This window comes from Canis lupus, chromosome 11 (assembly GCF_003254725.2).
Source record: "Canis lupus dingo isolate Sandy chromosome 11, ASM325472v2, whole genome shotgun sequence".
Classification (NCBI taxonomy): Eukaryota; Metazoa; Chordata; class Mammalia; order Carnivora; family Canidae; genus Canis; species Canis lupus.
In genome coordinates, this window is record NC_064253.1 from 6,232,989 (window position 1) to 6,241,229 (window position 8,241).

Consider the following 8,241-nt stretch of genomic DNA (forward strand, 5'->3'; position numbering starts at 1 on the left):
GGAAAGTAAACTTTTCTCAGCCATATACATTGCAATATCTTGTTCTTGTCTTTGATTTGTCTTTTCATTTTGCTTGCAGCATTTTTGAACTACACTAGCTTAAAATTTAATGCAATCAGATTTTATAGGCTATACTTACTGTGACTCGTTTAAGAAATTCTTTTGTATTTGAAAGTCAGAACCAGGTTCTTCTCAGCCCAAATGCTACTTCCTTAGGAAAGCCTTCTCCAATCCCTCAAAATAGTGCATGTCCCATTGTTAGATGCTCTTGTGATACTGTTTTCACTTTTTTGTTGCACTTATCCCAATTGTAATTATACATTTATTTATGCAATTGACAAAAAGTCTGACTCCTCTATTGTGAGCTCCAGAAGGCCTCAGACCATGTCTTATATTTTCTCTTTCATTGTAATATCAACAGGGCTTAGCATAGTTCCTTTCATGTGATAGGAACTTATTAAGTTCTTATATGCAAGCATTATTTTAGGACTTCACATGTTCTCATTTAATAGTTATGACAGACACAAAGAAGAGGTGCTATATTGCCCACATATTAGTGATATAGAAACTGGAGCACAGAGAGCCTAAGTGGCATGTTCACTGTCACATAGCTAGTTAATACCAGAGCCAGAATTCACACCCAGATGGTCTGGCTCCACACCCTTTGCTCTCAGGTGTTAACGTATGTTCCTCAAAGGTAGGAACTCAACAAATATTTACTGGATGAAATAAGTGAAAAAAATCCACAATTTTAGCACAGTTCTCTCAGAAAGACCATTTAAAAAAAAGAAAACTGGTATGTTTGAATAAGAAACTACAAGCTGTATAAGTTATTTTTAACAGAATTACATATATTCCTTCAAATACTCATGGAGCAGTAACAAAAATGTACTATCTACTATGATTCAAAGGAAATCTCAATAAATATTAAGTAGCTGAAAGTATTTAAATACATTTACTAGCCAACTGCTAATTGGCTAATAATACTGTAATATTAGCTACATTTAATACTGTAAATTAGCTACAGAAAGTGGGCAGAAAACCTCTTTTTTATGGTGTTGTTCTTCTTATTTATATAGTTAAATGCACAGGTATTCAGTGTGCAGCTCATAGAATTTCAATGTACACACCTATATAATCATTCAGTGGCAGATCTAGAACACTTCCATCATTCAAAAATTATTCCTCCTGCCCCTTCCAGTCATCCTGCCATCCAGAGATGATCACTATCTGTTCTTGAACTTTATGTAAATAGTGTCATGCAGAAGATATTCTTTTGTATCTGGCTTCTTCAACTTGGCATATTTTGAGATACATTCCTGTTTATTGTGTGTAGCAACAGTTCATTTATTTATTATTCATTTCTTTAAAAAAAGATTTTATTTATTTATTTATTTATTTAAAGGGAGACAGAGATCATGAGTTGGGGAAGGGGCAGAAAGAGAGAATTTCAAGCAGACTCTGAGCTGAATATGGAGCCTGATTCAGGGCTCAATCCCATGACCCCGAAATCATGACCTGAGCTGAAATCAAGTCAGATGCTTAACCAAGTGAGTCATGCAGGTGCCCCTATTTATTCATTTATTAAGTATCTCTCTGTGCAGATATATTACTCACTTGGTAATAACAGAGTTCAGTTTGGGGTTATTGTATATAAAGCTAATAGTAACATTTTTGAACAAGGGTTTTTCTGAACATATGCATTCATTTCTTTTGAGGTATATACCTAGAAACAGAGTCTCTGGTTTGTAGAGTAGGGATATCTTTAATTTTATTAGAAACTCTTTTTTAAAGTGGTTGTGTGATTTTATACTTTCATCAGCAACATAGAAGAGTTTTTGTTCTACTTACTCACCAACATTTGATATTTTAACATCTTTTCAATGGCAGCCCTTTGGTGGATGTCAAGTGGTATTTCCCTGTAGTTTTAATTTGCATTTCCCTCATGACTGCTAATGTTGACTACCTTTTCACATGGTTTTTGGCCTCTTATGTGTCTTCTTGATGAGTTGACTGTTCAAATTTTTATTCATTTTGTAATGAGCTGTCTTTTCAGTATTGATTTGTAGGAGTTCTTATGTCTCCTAGATATAATTACCAGGACATTTTAGCACAGACTTTTAAATAAGTCCTAAGTTAACGAGAAAATCTTACCAAAATGACAAATAACTCAGGAATAAATGAAAAGGTAAGCACAGTATTAGGCATAAAGTTTGTGGGATGCATGCAAAATGATACTCAGAGGACATTTTATAGCTTGAAATATCCTAATTAGATAATGAGATGGAGTTTTTTTAAGGATTTTATTTTGGGGGCAACTGGGTGGCTCACTTGATTAGGTATCTGACTCTTAATTTCTGCTCAGGCCATGATGTCAGGGTCATGAGATTGAGCCCTGTGTTGGGGTCTGTGCTGCACATGGAGCCTGCTTAAGATTCTCTCGCTCCCTCCCTTTCTGCCCCCACCTCATGCTTGTGCTTTCTCTCTAAAAAGAAAAAGAAAAAAAAGTTATTTTTAAGTAATCCCTATACCAACATGGGGCTCAAATTCACAACCGTGACATCAAGAGTTGCATGCTCCACTACCTGAGCCAGCCAAGCACCCCATGACAGATTTTTTGAAAATAAATGGAACATCTGAATCAAGAAGCTAGGTTACAAATTAAAGTGATCCTCCAAAAAGCAGAAGGAAAGAATTAATAAGCATGAGAAAATGCAGGGGTTAATAGAATAAATGCAAAAAAGAAAAATGATCAAAGCTTTGATCAAAGCCAATTATGAACAAGAAAGAAATTAATGAAACATTATAAATAAGAAAGGACATATATTCTATTAAGAAAATTAAAACATAAAACACACCATGCTCAACTTTATAAAATAAATTTGCTAATGTGGATTTTAAAATGGGTGATTTCTTGGTAAATATAAATTCTAAAATGGACTAAAGAGATAAATAATTACAGAAACATGTAAAAATTAGGCAGTTAGCCATAAAGCTCAGATAATTTGGGGGTTATATCACTTCTTTCAGAGCACAGAATAAACTTGGAAGCTTCTCAGCTCCTCTATGAGACTTGCGTAACCATATTATAAGACTAAACAAAGATATTGGGAGGGAAGAAATTACAGATTAATCACATTTATGAACAAGGACAGCAAAATCCTAAATAAAGCATTAGTAAATTAAATCCATTTGTGCACTAAAAGAATAATACATCTTAACTAAGTAGGGCTTATCCTTGGAATGCCAGGATATTTCAACATGAGGAAACATTAATGTCATTCATTTGATCAGGAATTAGGAGAGAAAAACCATAATGTCTTCTTGATAGATTCAGAAAAAAATATTTTAGTGAGTTCAACAAAGTCCCATCTGTGATGTAATAAACCACTTCACAAAATAGAATTAAAATAAAACAGCCACATTTTAACAAAGGAAAGAAACCCCTCTACAAACTTCATATTCAATGGTGAATCTCTAGTTTGAAATCAGAAACAAAGACAAACACCATTATGATTCAACATCCTAGCTAATGGGATACAATAGTATAAAATAACAAAACGTATAAATACTGAAAAAGGAGAGACAAAGCTGTTTTTTACTTGCAGACCATATAATTGTCTCTTTGAAAAATCCTTGCAAATCAACTGAAATATAATCTCAACTAATAAGAGAATCTCAGTAAGTTGGCCAGATATTACATCTCATTAAGAAGCAATTGCAAAATGTCATGAGAAAAAAAAAAAAAAAGACATTTTTGGAACTCTAAGCTACCCAGAGTAAACTAGAAGATGTGTAAGAACTACACAAGGGGAAAAAAAAACCCAAACAGAAACAGTTTCCCACAGATTGAAGGAAACGTTATGAAGCGTAGGAATTATGAAGGGGCCCGTCTGGGTGAGACAGGACCACACTATAACATTTGACCAATGACTTCCCATTAAGACCATGAGTTTTGGGACACCTGGGTGGCTCAAGGGTTGAGCGTCTGCCTTTGGCTCAAGTCACAATCCGAGGGTCCAGGGATCGGCTCCCACATTGGGCTCCCTGGGTGGGCCTGCTTCTCCCTCTGCCAATGTCTCTGCCTCTCTCTGTGTGTCTCTCATGAATAAATAAATAAAATCTTAAAAAAAAAAAAAGAGCATGGATTTACTTTCTTTCCTACAGGGTGTCCCAAATTTTAATTCACAAGTCCATGCACCTGTCAGAATCAGAATTAGATGTTATTTGAGCCCTTGGCCCTGATTGACCCCAAGCCATTTGTCTACTTGTCTCTTTCTCAGTTTGATGTGTAAGTTTTGCAGAACTGAAAGCTCTTCCTTGAAATGACCACAGGCCATGTATTCACTGCTCGGCTCAAGCAAATCATACAGTCCTTGTAGTTTCTAGAAAGAAAGAAAGTGGGGTGGAGGGATCAAGGCAGTTTTTGGCTGGATTTGGGCAGCAGGGAAGAGTGGGATCTGGTAACAGCAGCAATCATGCAGCCATGGAGTTAATATTATCAAAGAATATGGGAGGTGGGGATTGGAGGAATATCTGTTTTCTGCTTATGCTGAGATATTTTCTCAGCATCTTTTGAGGACTGGGTTCATGGGCCATTTTCTTGGTCACAGAGGCAGGCTGGCATCAACAGTGGTGGCTTTCAAGCTCTCACGGGTGTATATGTGTGTTCCATATATTTGAAACCGGTTTGCAGCCCCATCGAGGCATAACTGGCGTCCTGGCTGGGATCTACAAGACATCGGGACATACCCGGTTTTCACAAGCAATTTGAAACTTGAGGGAGACACAGTGAAAAAGCCTAAGGTGTTCAAGGTTCTTGGAACACTGATAACCTAGTAGCCTAAGTAAAGAGTGGAGACAAATGCCAGCCCCAAACTTTGGGAAATAACTCTGGGTGTCAGGATAGAAAAGTTTCCCAAGAATTTGGCAGCTTGTCTTGAGGCAAGGGGTACTCATATAAACAGAAGTCTTTCCAGGGCAAGGGTGACCTGAAAAAAAAAATCAGGGTGAAATAAAACATCTTAACAACTTAATTCCTGATTCCAATGGGAAACTACCAAATATGTGGCCACAGGATCGCTCCTTTACATTTGTTTCTTCATTTTGTGGTTTGTCCAGTGAATGTTGATGGCCAGTCTCCAGTCCCAGGAACACGATCAAGGCTGGTAAGTCTAGAAATAAGGTCCCATCAGGAACACTCTACAGCCACACTGGGGATTTGCCTCTTTCGCCAATGACCCTTGTCTACATGGACAATGGAGATTTCTAGCTGGGGACAGGAGTCTAAGATAACACTGGCTGATCACTGCCCTCCTCTGAACTCTCCTACTATCCCTGATAGAGAAGTAGGTGGCCTACTCGGGGCCCATTTTGATGTTTGGCAGATGACAGAGGTAGTAGCAGAAGCCGGGAGGTAGTTTGCTGATTTTAGGGCAGAAGCAACAGAACATCCTATTCAACTGAACCTAAAGGAAGCTGGCCAGCTCTGGAACAGGTGGGCTCTTAATTTTCCTCCTTTACAACAAGGAACTGAGATTTTGGTGTTCTCTTCTGCAAATCCCACCTCTCGCGCCTGGTCAGGTGAAGCTACCAGACCTGCCCAACACCCAGGCAAAGTTCCTCTGGGACACCAGCAAGCCAGGTATGATCTCTGCTCCACATCAGGTTTTGTGTCAGCTCTTGAGTTCATTGCTTAGGTGTGCTTTCAGTCAAGTTAGCATAGTGACACGCGTTGTCTTTGTTTGAAGGTACCTTGCACCCTGTGGGGAAGGAGGTTGAATACTTCAGTTTCAATATGATGAGGAGGAGGAGATCCATGCCACAAGAGGATGAGCCCTTTAGTCAGCTGTCCAGATTCCTTTTAGGTGAATGGGAAACCCCACAGCCACAGCCCCTCAAGTGGAGATTTTAAAGCAATAACATCTAAGCACTCAGATATTTTAAAGCCATAATTTAAAATTATAATCATATTAAAAAACCAACAGGTTTGGCAGTCATGAGATTTTTTTTTTCAGAATTCTTATTTTGCATTCAGTTCTTAATGTGCCGGTTTCATCTTCTCCTTGGAGTATAAACTGTCAGGCTGTTGGTGGGTTTTGACATAAAGTTCATTTGGCTCCAGCCACTCTGAAAAAGGGAGATATTTTGTGTTTGGTTGGGTTTTTTATTTGTTGGTCTGTTTGTTTTGTTTTTAAATTCTACATCCTCTAGGACAAAATGGAAAGGGTACTTGAGTGAAATTCAGTATATTTACCAGGCTTAAAAATCAAATAATCACATGATGAAAAAGAAGGCCACAAACTGACATTCCCTGAGTTTGCCAAATTTTGTTCCAGAGGTTAGTAACCTTCTGTTTCAAAACAGGAAAGAGGCTAAATCATGGGGAGTCACCTACACACAGACTTTGCTAGGTAATTATTCAGCTGACAGTTTAGGGAGCTTAACAAACCCTGCTCCCTGGTCTCTGAAGACTGCACTCATTACGTCTTAAACAAGGGGAAAAAAATCCCCATTGGGATTTTCAGATCTTAGCACTTTCTTTAAATATGTGGTTTACCTGTTTAAGAACTTGGCAAAGAAAATAAAAATGCCTATCTTAACAGTTACATCTCAGGCTTTAATTATTCCTATTTTTGATCTTGTAGCTCTAGCTCTAAATTAAACAGTCTTCCCTTCATGTGGGTAGGTGCTTAAAAAAAGCCTTTCAACTCGTAGGCTTAAAAAAAAATTTTTTTTTCCTCTTGCGTGAACAGCTTGGGTGGGGAGCGAAAAGAAAGTGCCAACTACGGCCTTTTCGTTTTACTGGGAAGCTGATGGGCAATTATTTGGAAATGTCTGGAGTCTGTTGTGCCACACAGATGGGAGAGGTGTGAGGAGTGCTCAGAGTCGCCCTCGCAAGCCCCTGCATGCAGCAAAGGTAGCTTCCTTCCCACTGGGTCTTTTGCCAGCACTTTCTGTGAAGATGACTTTTGTCCTGAGCCATTTTTAGGACTGTGAGGATTGGGGTCTGGGTAGGGAGAGGATGGAGGGTGGGGTTTGGGAACATTACTTCCATGAGTTTTACCCAACTGGCCAAAAAGACAGGATGCTCCCCAGAATCTTCCTTTAATTCTACTCCTCTGCTGTTGAAGATTGTTAAAAGAGGCTCTTGAGGAGAAATATTAAGAACCACAGCAGCCCATCTTTAGGGAGAGTGAGGGACACAGCATAACTGCCCCTTTCTCGCCTATCTCCTGCGAAGATATGGGGTTGAGCATGGGAGTGGTGGCAAGATGGACATGTTTGGGGTATACTGAGTTTTTAAAAATTAAATCTACATCTGTTTGTAAAATGTGGATACATATTTCCCTGTGTGTAATTGGGGAAGGGTGGATCTACAGAAATGTGAGTAAACAGAGAGTTCCAGAAGAGGAACTGTCCCCAGCGCAGGAAGCTCTGAGCTGCCCTAGGATCGTGATAAACAGGCAGAGGGAGAGTCCAACTGTGTGTTACAACACAGTGGATTAACTCTGCATCCTGGTGGAGAGCTGACTGGACAGTCTCTACTCCCTTTCTCCTGCAAGGTGAAACCTCTGAAGAACACCACAGGTTATGAGATGTCCCTCAGGCATAAGAACACAATAGCACCGCAGTCAGCTGTTTACTGTGCTCCAGATGCCTCACCGGAGCTTTACCTGCATCCACTTGTTCAGTCCTCAGGACAACTCTGTAAAGGAGGAGCTATTATTATCCTAGTGTTACAGCTGCAGAGAGTTTAAGTAACTTGGCTAAAGCCACATCCATAGGAAGCAGCATTGCAATGCAGGTAGTCTGAGACCAGAGTCCATGCTAAGAATGGCTGAACATTTGATAGAAAAAAAAAAAGGTTGAAATAAACACTAAGTCCAAGTAGGAAATGCTATGACCAAGACTTGAAGGATATCAGGTGGGTGGTGGGAAGTTCCACTGGAAGACTAAGAGGTAGTCAAGAGAAGAAGAGGAGGAGGAAGCTTTGCCATGTATCTTACCAGAGCTACAACCCAGAGTCATGAAGTCCCTACCACCTTCCTGCTGGATATAGAGTCTCTCTAGGGGCAGGTGATCTCCAGAGGGGATCAGGTGGAAGCCTTCCCTGTTCTGTTGACCCCAGCCTGTTCCAGGGCTGATGACCTGCAGGGGATAAAGAAGTGTGCCCCTGCTGGTGGTGGATTTGCAGGCTCAGGGCTGTCCTGGGGCAGTCCAAGTTGGTAGATGTGGTGC